The sequence below is a fragment of the Notamacropus eugenii genome, chromosome 7, assembly GCF_028372415.1.
Source record: "Notamacropus eugenii isolate mMacEug1 chromosome 7, mMacEug1.pri_v2, whole genome shotgun sequence".
Classification (NCBI taxonomy): Eukaryota; Metazoa; Chordata; class Mammalia; order Diprotodontia; family Macropodidae; genus Notamacropus; species Notamacropus eugenii.
Genome location: NC_092878.1, coordinates 86,439,635 through 86,452,070, shown reverse-complemented (window position 1 = coordinate 86,452,070; position 12,436 = coordinate 86,439,635). Strand labels below are relative to the sequence as shown.

Genomic DNA, 12,436 nt, shown 5'->3' with positions numbered 1-12,436 from the left:
TCTCATGTTTGGTCAAAAGTTTTCCTCTCATCCATAGATCTCACAGATAAGCTATTATTATTTGCTCTACTATTTTACTTGTGGTATCATTCTTTGTGTCTAAACCATGTACACATTTTGACCTTATCTTAAAACACAATGTAAGATAGTATTTTATACCTAGTTTCGGTAATACCATTTTCTATTTTTTCCGGGACTTTTTGTCCAATAGAGTTCTTATCTTAGAATCTGAAGTCTTTCTGTTTATCAAACTATAGATTACTATAGGCATTTACTACTGTGTCACATGTACCTATTTTATTCCACAGATTCACCACTCTGTTTCCTGGTCAATACCAGATAATTTCCAGGATTGCTGCTTTATATTATTTTTTAGGTCTGGTATGGCTAGATCATCTTCCTTACCATTTTTTTTCATTAATTACCATGATATTATTGGTCTTTTGTTCTTTTTTTAAAAAAATAATTGGCTTACGATATTTTTCTTTTCTTTTCTTTTAGAGGTTTTCTTTTTATATATACAAGACACATTAATCCATTAAATTTGAGGACACAGTACAAAAAAAAAAACACTTTAATTCATCTGACAAATCTGTTCATATTCATGACTTTTTTTGTTTTGTTTTCCTAATAATAAAAAGGGAGACTTAGGGCTGTTAGACTGATGGTATCTATTTGGAGTCCTCTCCCCTAACCACTTCCCACCACCAGGATGAGGAGGAAGAGGAAGAGGAAGGCCAGAGCCCACAGCAGAGTTTCATAATCTTGAATGCAGGAGTAGTGTGGGGAGAGAAGAAAAAGAGAAAGGAAAAGAAATACAAATTCTATATTACATACAAGAGGATAGGTAGGAGAGGAAAGAAATGGGCCTTCAGAAGTGAAGCTCAGGCCTGGGGCAGGCTGTGGGGGGCAGGAGGAGGGGAGGAAGGACCCTCTGCTCCATGTGCTTTTGTGTTGTAGCTATTTCCTTAGGTGCCAGGCTGAGAGGCCCTCTGCGCAGGTGGAGGGGCCAAGGAGATGAAGAGGGCCAGGGCCTCAGCTGGCCCCCCAGCTGTAGCTGTTCTAGGCAGGCTTGCTGCTCTGGGAATTCTGCAGGATGGAGCTGGTCTGGCTACATTGCTTGCTGCTCATCTGACCATCCTGCTGCAGGTGGTGATGAAGATCTGGGAGTGTGGCTGCTGTTGGGGGATGTGCATAAAAGGGGCTGGCAGATAGGCAGCGGCTGTGGCCAGATTGATGGACCCTCCACTCCCCAGGGCTGAAGGCAAGTTGAAAGAGGCAGCAAGAGTTCCAGAAAGAAAACCTTATTTCTCAAAGGTCTGCTGAGTTTTGGAGTACACAGAGCCCAAAATATCTGACACACCTGTATTATTGGAGGTGACTGATACACCACTGTTGTATCCATGAGATCCATACCCACTTGGTTGTTGGAAAGGGGTGGCCTAGGCTTCACGCTGACATTCAAACCATGCTGTTTGGAAGAGGTAGGACTGACAGGAAATAGAAAAGGCCCATCCTGGAAGGTGCTGGCTGTATCCAGGAGGCAGCACCGGGTTCAGGAATGTCTGCTGTGTGGTGTGGTGAGTCTGCATCTAATTCTGCTAAGGCTATGCCAGGGTTGTGCCTGGCACTTTGTGAATGGGCTGTGAACTGCTGAATCTGTTGGGTTCTTCAAATTATCCTGCACCAGCGATGGGGATTGTGATGTAGAGCCCATGTCCCAGGAGGAAGTGGTGGTGCTCCCACCCAACTAAGAGTGCTGAGCTGCCAACTGGGGCAAAGCCTGGGCTGTCTTGAACTGCTCCAAGAACTGGGAGCCTGTGGTGCTACCACCTTTAGTTTCACCAACATCACCAAACCCCTTTCCTAGCATGCTCACCATGCTGTGATGGAAGAAGGTGCTTCCTGATGCAGGTTGTGATATGGTGCTCAGCTTTGAGTAACTTAACACCAGAGGCTGGGCCAGGGAAGGAACCTGAGATGGATCCAGACTGGTTGATTCATTCTTCACTGAAGAAGGTGTCTTCCCTAGTAGCACAGCAAGGTCGATCCTCTGACCAGCAGTGATTGTCACATTTTCTGCAGGCAGAGGCATCGAAAACACATTAGAGGCAGTGAAGATGTTGGTCTTGGAAAGATTTTCATGCCAATCTTCTGTACCCCATTCCTCCGTGGCAGTCCTTCATGCACCAGGAGCAGTTTCAAATTTTCAGGGATAATTTGGCCCCTGCACCCCCATGACATCAAGTCTTGTCCCATTGTCTGGTTCAAAACTGTCAGTATTGATCCACATGTTGCCACTACTATTGCCATAGTTTCATTGGTTTTGGTTGGCTCTGCATAATCAGCTGGGTTAAAGGTTCCCATGCCTTGGGCAGAAAGCTGTCCTACCCTCCTACCATAGCCACCTCTGCCTCATCAATGGCCCCTTCAGCCTCTTTCTGTGCCTCTTCCAGATGGTCCTTCAGTCTTAGCACCATCCAGTCCGTTTTCCTGACCTCAAAACTCTCATCCATGACTGGCGCCTCTTCCCCACCTTTGTGGTCCACCACGTCACCTGCTATAATCACTACCTCGGTGTCTATTCTCTTTGCCTTCCTCATTGGATTCCTTCTGTTCACTATCCTTCTGTCTGAGACTCCTTTCTTTTTCCCAACCATTTCCCAGGAATACGTATCCGGGTTCCCCTCCAGCAACACAGTGATAACTATTGACATCTCCACTGCAGTCATGCAAAGCAATCACACATTCATCCTGGTTCTTGCCTCTGTTATCAGTTGCTTCACCTTCTCCTCAAAGTTAGCTTCATTGTGGTCCGATATCATCTGTGCAAATCTAATCTGTTCTGCAGCAGCCTGTGGCCTCTGCTTGTGCTGTGTCTGGCTTTGTGTCTGTGTCTGCTCCCAGTTTTCCCAGGCTCAGTTAGTGGCCACTGATGTCATCATTTATAGTATATACAAATAACAGTATTTACAAGGTAGAGTCTCCTCCACACTGACACCTCGGGCCGTCTTCTCTCCCCACTCCCCCTCTTTTTCCTCTTGAGTTCTTTCCTTGAGTGTAGTATAATTGTTTTACAGGTGAAGGAAAATAAATTTTTGATCTACTGGGATTACAGGGTATGTCCAGATTAGGTTGGACTCATTGTCCATCCAACCCAAAGTTCTTTTATTATATAAAACCTCAAGAGAAGTATTGCAAGGCATGACTGGCATTAATTCAAGGTTAGGCATATCTCAACTTCTCTTTTTGTTTTTTTTTTTTTGTACCAAAAATAGACAGGTCTGCTTTATTCAGTAATGACCAGTGAACAAAACAAATCATTGTATTTTGTTTTCACTCTTCAAGAGTGGTATGACAGTTGCCATGAATTATTTTTTTCTTTTTTTATTAGTTAATTTATTTTAATTTTTCAACATTTACTTCCCCAAAATTTTGAGTTCCAAATTTTCTCCCCATCTCACCCTTCCCCCACACTAAGATTGCATGCATTCTGATTAACCCTTCCTACAATATGCCCTCCTTGAAACCCTTCTCTTATCCCCTTCCCTTCTATTTTCCTGTAGATCAAGATCGATTTCCATAGCCCATTGCCTGCATGTCCTATTTCCCAGTTGAATGTAAAAACAGTTTTTAATATTTGTTTTTAAAATTTTCAGTCATTCATTCTTTCCCTCCCTCCCCACCCACCCTAATTGAGAAGGCAAGCAATTTGATATAGGTTATACATTTATAGTCATGTAAAACACTCCCACTACAGTCATATTGTGAAAGGATAACTATATTTCTCTGCATCCTGTCCTACCCCCATTTATTCAGTTCTCTCCTTCGACCCTGTCTCTCCTCAAAAGTATTTGCTTATGATTACTGCCTCCTCCCATTTACCCTCCCTTCTATCATCCCTGCCTCTCTTATCCCCTTTTCCCCTACTTTCCTGTAGGATAAGATAGATTTTCATATCAAATTGAGTGTGTATGTTATTCCCTCCTTAAGCCAAATCCAATGAGACTATGGTTCACTTATTCCCTCTTACCTGCCCTTCTTCCCCTCCATTGTAAAAGGGTTTTTTTGCCTCTTTTTTGTGGGATAATATACTCCATTCTACACCTTCCTTTCTCCTCCCAGTACAATCATCTCTCACTTCTTAATTTTATTTTGTAGATATAATCCCTTTATAGTCAACTCACCCTTGTCCCCTCTGTCTATATAAATACATACATACCCACATATGTATAAATGTATGTGTGTATATACACTCACACACATATGTATATATGTGTACATGTGTGCATGTGTATATGTACATGTGTATATGTGTATACACATGTGTATATACATGCATGTGTGTGTGTGTGTTTTCCCTCTAACTACCCTAATACTGGGAAAAGTCTCATGAGTTACAAATATCATCTTTTTATGTAATAATATAAACAGTTTAACTTTAATAAGTTCCTTATTTCTTTTTCTTATTTATCTTTTCATGCTTCTCTTGATACTTTTATTTGAAAGTCAAATTTTCTATTCATCTCTGGTCTTTTCATCAAGAGTGCTTGAAAGCCCTCAATTTCACTGAATATCTCTTTCTTCATCTGAAGGATGATATTCAGCTTTGCTGGGTAGGTGTTCTTGCTTTTAATCCTAGCTCCTTTGCCCTTCTGAATATCATATTCCAAGCTCTCCAATCCCTTCTTGTAGAAGCTGCTAAATTCTGTGTATACCTGATTGCGTTTCCACAATACTTGAATTGTTTCTTTCTGGCCACTAGCAATATTTTCCTCTTGATCTGGGAACTCTGGAACTTGGCTACAACATATGTAGGTGTTTTCCTTTTGGGATTTTTTTCAAGAAGTGATCAGTGGATTCTTTCAACTGCTATTTTACCCTCTGGTTCTAGAATATCAGGAAAGTTTTCATGAATAATTTCTTGAAAATGATGTCTAGGCTCTTTTTTGATCATGGCTTTCAGGTAGTCTAATAAGTTTTAAATTATCTCTCCTGAAACTATTTTCCACATCAGTGCTCTTTCCAGTTGCATATTTCACATTGATTTCTATTTTTTCATTCTTTTGGTTCTGTTTTACAATTTCTTGATTTCTCATAAAGTCATTAGCTTGCATTTGCTCCATTATCATTTTTAAGGAATTATTTTCTTCAGGGAGCTTTTGGAGCTACTTTTCCATTTGGCCCATTCTTCTTTTTAAGGCATTCTTGTCCTCATTGGTTTTTTTAACCTCTTTTGCTATTTGTGTTAGTATATTTCAAGGTATTATTTTCTTCACTATTTTTGAGTCTCCTTTAGCAAACTGTTGACTCATTTCTCATGATTTTCTTATGTAGCTCTCAATTCTCTTTCCAATTTTTCCTCTACTTCTCTGACTTGATTTTCAAAATTCTTTTTGAGCTCCTTCATAGTCTGAGGACAATTCACATATTTCTTGGAAGGTTTGGATGTAGAAGCTTTGATTTTGGTGTCTTCTTCTGGTTTTATGTTTTTATCTTCCTAATCACCAAAGTAACATTCTATGATCTGATTTATTTTCTGCTGTTTGTTTATTTTTCCAGATAATTACTTGACTTTTTAACTCTTTACAAAACTAGGACTCTGCTTCTAGTGTGGAGAGCATCCCATGCTTCAGGGGTCTTATTTTCAGAGATATTTCTAGGAACCTGTAAATTTTCAGTTCTTTCAAGTTTATATAATCAAAGGAGAGGAGTAACTTCTTTTCTCATCTGTGTTATTGTCTGTGAGTGATGACAAGCACTTCTTTCTGCCTTGGGATGAAGAGGAGGATTCCCTCTCCACCACCTCCACAAATTCCATAACACCCATGCTCCTTTTTGCCCCAGGACTGAAACTATCATCCAGGTGCTATCAAAACAAGAAAATTCTTCCTCATCACCAACTAAGAGATCCCTGTAATCCCTCACTCATCAGTAACTAAATCACCCCACAATCTTTGGGTCAAGAGCTCTGGAATTGGCTGTAGCTGCCACCCCTGCCTCTTCAGTCACCCCTGGGCCTGGGGTGGGTCCTTGCTTCTCTCTCACCCAGCTCTCACAGACCTTTCCTACTGATCTCTTGAGTTTTCTTTGGCATTTGTGGGTTGAGAAATCTGAAAACTGTCACAGCTGCCAGTGATTCAGTCCCATGAGACATGTTCCAGGTTTCCTGGGTTCTGTTCTGTGTTGGTGGATTTTGCACTAAACTGTACTCCTTTCTTAGCCTGGTGGAACAAACCTTTTCTTCTGTGTTGTCCAGAGTTGGAAATTTATTTTATTCTTTTATTTTGTGAGTTCTGCTGTTTTGGAATTTGTTTAGAGTCATTTTAACAGGTATTTGGAGGGGTTTGGAGAAGATCTCATGCAAGTCCATGATTTTACTCTGCTATCTTGGCTCCACCACTCCACCTTTTGTTCTTCCATAAGAACTTTATTATTTTTTCTAGCTCTATAAACTAGAGCTGGAATTTTTTTTTGGGGGGGGAGTAGTTTAATTGGTACAATAAAAATTAATTTAGACAGAATTGTCATTTTTATTGTTTTAGCTCAGTCTACCCATGAACAATTAGTATTCTTCCAATTGTTTATGTCTGACTTTGTGTAAAAGTGTTTTGTAATTATGTTCATATAGTTCTTTGGTTTGTTTTGGCACATAGACTCCCAAGTATTTTATTGTCTATAGCTTTTGTCTACAGGTATTTTTTAGATGGAATTTCTCTTTCTATCTCTTGTTGCTGATCTTTGTTAGTAATATGTAGAAATTATGATTTGCATGGGTTTATTTTATATTCTGCAATCTTGCTAAAGTTTTTAAATATTTCAAATGGCTTTTTATTTTATTCTCTAGCATTACCTCAGTATACCATCATATCATCTGCAAAGAGTAACAGTTTTGCTGTCTCTGGGCATTTAATCTCTGCCTCAGTTTCCTCATCTGTAAAATGGGGATAATAATATTTCCTATCTTCTAGAGTGATTTGAAGTGAAAATACTGTTGTAACAAATACAACAGTATTTGTTAAGTGCTTGACCAACCATAAAGTACTACATAATTTTAGATATTTTTTAGTGTGTCAAACTGTGTCAAAAAGAGTAACAAGTAGGGAAAATTCAAAGCAATTTGGAATGACTTACAAACACGTATGCAGACCAAGAAAATGTTGCTCCACACATACAATTGCTATGAATAAAGGAAAAGTTTAAAAATAAAAATTCAGACTAGTATAATGACTAACCCTTATTCCAAAGGAATGATAAAACAAATGTCCCTTCACTTCATAGAGGTATAATGGATCTGAAATGAATGACATAATATGTAAAGTTAGATAAAATTGATGAATAAGTATTTTTCTTAACTAATTTGTAGACAAGTTAGGTTTCTATAGGGAGGTATTAAGATTATGATGGTGAAAAACCCCAAATCCTTAACAAGCACTTTGAGTATGCATTAGTATACCTCAATTGAAAGAAACATAATAAAACTAATAATTTAAAAGAGAAAAAAACACAACCTTAAATACTTGAAGTTGTTAAAGGAATTCTCCCTTCTTTTTTATAATTTGAGGTGTCTTTGCTTTTCTGTTTACTTTCAGAAAAAAAAAACAAGAAATGTAACTATAGTCATAATGTTTATAATATTTTAAAATTTTTCTTTAAAATATTTTAAAACATGTCAAATAATAAACTGAGTAAAAGCATCAACTTTTTGTCTGATTCTTAATTTTTCACTGTTTCAGTTCTGTCAGTCTCTCACATGCCAAGTATAGCTACCCAGATGCAGTGATACACATTGATTCTTTTAGATATCAAACAAAAAGTGTTTACATTAATAATGAAAGCAACAGAAATTATCAATCTGAATATAGTACATGTAAAACCCTTAATTAGTATTTGCTTTTTGACCTTTTATCTCATCTGAGCCTCACAGTAATCCTATGATGTAAGTATTGTCAGGCACATTTTACATATCAGAAGACTGAAGATAAAAGAGGTTAAGTCATTTATTCTGGTTATATTGTTAGTGTATCATAGAAGTAAGGACCGAAAATGGTTCTTCCAACGGTCAAATCTATTATCATCACTTTTAACCTTGTTACTTCTATAATTCTTCTTGTACTATATTCAGATTGGTAATTTCTGTTGCTTTCATTATTAATGTAAACATTTTTTGTTTGATATCTAAAAGAATCAATGTATAGTAGAGTGGTAAAAAAGAACTGGACAAAGAAATGAAAACAGAGGGAGAAATTATTTTTAAAAAAGCAATTAAAAGCTTGGTAAAAGAGGCACAGAAATACTGAAGAAAATAACACCTTAAAAACAGAATTGGTTAAGTGGAAAAAGGTATCTTTGCCAAGAAAATTCCAAATGGTATCAAAAAGAGTCAGACACAACTGAAGTTACTGAAAAAATCTAGTGTCAGATAAACTCAAAAATGTGAACTTTTGGGGTAAGAACTCAACATTAGTTGAACCCTCCCAACATTCCCCGCCTAACAACTTTGTAGCAATGCATCAAATTGAATTCTAGAGAGGCAGAGAAAAACAAGGGTCAAAATGAGACATTCTTCCAGCCCAAGAGAAGTAAAAAGTTCAAAAAGAATCATCTCTGACAGGAGAACGGAGAACATCTGGATGAAAAAAACAGTGGTGGGACTAGGTGAAGGTGACAGAAGCAGCAGCATCAACTTTGGGAGCTCTAAAGACAGAAATAGTAAAACAACCTGATCAGAAAGAGACACCAGGTTGTCCTTACGCTAGCACTGGATATAGGACTAGACACTGTTTGGCAACTCCATTATCTATACCTACAATGGATCACAGTTTAAGGGTAGGGAGGGACACTTTCAATCAAGAGGAAGTTAAAAAACCTGAGGGACAACTGTTTGGCAACTCCATTGTTTATACTCACTTCCAGGTCATAGTCCAAGGGAAGGAAGGAGCACTTTTGCTCAAGAGGGACTGCAAGCTCTCTGGGCACAAGGAATCAGTGACACTGAGTAGCTGTATGGATTGCAGTCTCAAGTAATCGGGGGTCTTTCCTGATTAAAGATCACAATGTAGAGCAGAACATCAGTAACCACACCTCTTTCCATGTCACACCACTTTGGAAGTACTCAAAACTTCCAACCCCCCAGAACTAGCTCTGAAAATAATAGTGTGACTGGAAAAGTTCCCCTCCACTCTCAATGAAGGTGACATAGAAAACATTATTGAAGTTTCATATCAAGAAATAGTATGTAAAAATGAACAAACAACTGACTTTTCCCCCTGAACTAAGTGAATGATACAAGTGCTTATTTAAAGTGATTGTTGACCCCTCAAAAGTTGCTTTTCTTCTAGAAAAGCAAATATAAGAACCTGTGATAGCAGCCCCCTGTCCTCGTGTATGCTGGGGTCCTAGTTTTTACAAAGTTTAAACAGCACATTTGGAAAATGGGCAGCTCATAGCTATGAGTAACTGGAAGTTCTTTTTTCCATTTTGTGGGAAGCTTAGGAATTTTCCCTTTAAGTGAGATGAATTTGTGCCCATCTGTTTTTGGCTCCTAATGCAGATACAGACACCAGCTGATGTTGGGATATTATTAGCATACCAGTGGGAAGATGGGTAGAATAACAAGGTCTTCCTCTGGCCAAATGAAAGATGTGTGTGAGTGTGTGTGTGTGTGTGCATGTGTATAGACCTGACCACGTCTAAAATAGATGCCTCTCTCCTTTTCCTTCACCTTCTTCAAGCTATTCCTCCTTAGGAATGTGCTAGAAGGAAGCATGCTCCAATTTCTGGAAACCTTACATATAACTTGTTTATTAATTTATAGACAATTCCTGGAGGGGTATTCACTATTTCTTCAACCTTTTTGAACATGATTCTTTTGTAATATAAATGGCCTTTTAATATAAAACCTAAAGCCTAATCATGATGAAGATATGTTCTTTCCTAGTTAAGGGATCAATGCTAAAATGTTCTGGGGTGGTTTTAACCCCGCCTTTTTATTATAAATTAGCGTGATAAACCCTTAATTCCTCAGAGAGTTTTGAAGTTCAAATGTGATAACTGTATCTTATAAATGATAAAACACAAAAATAGATATATCATTACTATTTCAATTGATATTCAACTCACTTGACCTGTTTCACAAGTAATAACAAGAAGAAGTTAAATTATTTTAATTATGAAAGTGCAGAGTAAAGGAAAATAATCTTGTAACATCCATTTAAATGTTCCTCCTTACCCTATTCTCCTACTCTTAGTATATGCAAATAAAAAAATAGTAGGTGCACCTATGTATATTGAGAGATATCTCAAAAAATCTTGATCGCTGACATTTCTATCTCTATATCTGAAACATAAAGGTAAAAATAGATTTCACATTCAGGGTAAGACTAGCTATAGAGTATATAAATGATATCCTTTTCTTAATAACACACAAAAAAAGATATACACATGTTTATACCATTAGCATACCAGAAAACCTATAGTAAAAGTAAAAGTTCAGAAGTAATGAAATGGGAGAAGAAAACATTAGGAATTGTAATACATACCTGGTGCAAGCACAGTCTACTAGGCAGATTGATTTCTACACTAGGGTATTACTTTCTAAGAATATTTAGGATGAAAGAACAGTCATTAGCATTTGAGTGATGATCAAAATAATTAGAAAGAGAAGTGATTAATGTGTGAATATAACATGAAGCACCCTGACAGATTAGAATATGAGGATTCTTTACTGCTATAAATATAGCAAAGGAATTATACAATAGAAACGATGAACATTAACTCTGTAGATCCGTGTTGAGAGTTTCATTGCAATAAAAGCATCATATGATTTACATGGCCCAGCATTCATTTCTCTAAAGTATAATGTAGAGACAAGCTATACTTGCTTCCTTCTGCTAAAGAAGAAAATTGACAAAGTTTCCACAATAGGAATTTTAGAAAACTGGAACCTTACATAAAGCTGATATTGAAAAATCAAGAAATGGAAATCTAGGAAGAGTCTATACTTAACCAATAATATTTAGAAAAGCAAATTTTCAAAACTTCAGAGAGGATTTAGGAATGGTACTATGGCCCAAGACTTGTAAAAAGAAGACTGTTCAAAAGGGATAGGGAGTCTGTCAAAAATGAAAAGTAGCAATGCATTAACAGAAAAATTATGATGCAGAAGGAAAAGGAAAGGCATTTAAAAAGAACCTATGTTGCTACACATGGAGCTCTCTGATGAAATGACTAGCACAAAAAATGGAAGGAGGGAAAGATAATTCAAGATGAATCCTACTCAAATGTGAAAACAGTATCAAGATGACTGAATCCTAGAATGGGCAGAGGTTGGACAAAAATATGAAGTAGTCAGAGAAAGTCAAATTACATGAGTCTTACTTTTGTTACATATTTTTTTTTCTATAAAGGAAAATATTCAAACTGCAAATGAAAGAATTAATATAGTTACTTGATAGGGAATTGATAAAAATACAAGGAGAGAATATTAAAGATAATTCAGTTTCTATAAAAGAGCTAATATCTCCAGGAATACAAATTAAATATGAATGGAAAAACAAAGCAAAACAAAACTTGGAGACATTCTTATACATCTGCTGCAAGATTTGAGGAAAGGCACAGACAGATAAAGTGGCAAAATTCCTGAAAGAGACAAAAAAGTTCGCTAAAATTTCCAAGCAAGATTGGGGCAAGGAGAAACATGTGGAAGTTACTAACTAGTTTGCTCGACTGATTTCCAAAAAACTTTTTGAGTACGGTTTTTATTTTTTGGTTTGTTTTTGCTAAAATGGATGCTTAAGTGAAGATACGTTAAAAGAAAAACCTCTCCATTTCATTTTATTCAAATTAACCTAGAAAATATCTGACTCTTGGCAAAGTTCCAAGAAATATAATGTCCTCAATGATTAAATTGCCAGTAGACATAGTGAGAAGGAAAATCAACATTTTAGTCTTTGGACTCCAGTGATTTTCTTCAGTGTTTTCCTCAGTAGTTTGTTCCACATGAGCACAAATTTGAAATAGGAGGGGGCAGGTTTCAGAGAATATTCATCATGCCAACAAATATAATTCAAAGCATCTTTGATGCTGTACAATTATATATTAAAATTCTAGATAACTTGAAATGTTATTGGCCAGTAGGAATTAGAGTAGATAATTTCTGGTGACCTGGGGATAATTTGGGCAGCCACAAGGTATAAACAAAATATCTAAAACATTCACTTTAGGGAAAAAATGAATTTGTTCTTCAAATTAATCCTATGCAGATCTATGCTGGGAAATGCAAATTCATTTATAGCCTTTTGAGAGAATCTGTAAGTCTTTTTTCTTTTCAAGCGAATTAAAAGATGAAATGTAGTGCTTAGTAAACAGCCCAGGAATACATCATAAGCCCTATGTTATTTAATCTAACTGCCTAGTCATTATTTGAATCCGTTCC

At 37.0% G+C, this 12,436-nt stretch overlaps 1 protein-coding gene and 2 pseudogenes across 1 annotated transcript in view; all 3 read right to left on the bottom strand.

Annotated features, from left to right (window-relative positions):
* LOC140514564 (polypeptide N-acetylgalactosaminyltransferase-like 6) overlaps positions 1–12,436 on the bottom strand; it is a 902,815-nt gene that overhangs the window by 49,717 nt on the left and 840,662 nt on the right. The gene's annotated exons all lie outside the window — the stretch shown is intronic.
* LOC140513916 (ubiquitin-associated protein 2-like pseudogene) lies at positions 1,036–1,634 on the bottom strand (annotated as a pseudogene).
* LOC140513359 (ubiquitin-associated protein 2-like pseudogene) lies at positions 1,637–2,945 on the bottom strand (annotated as a pseudogene).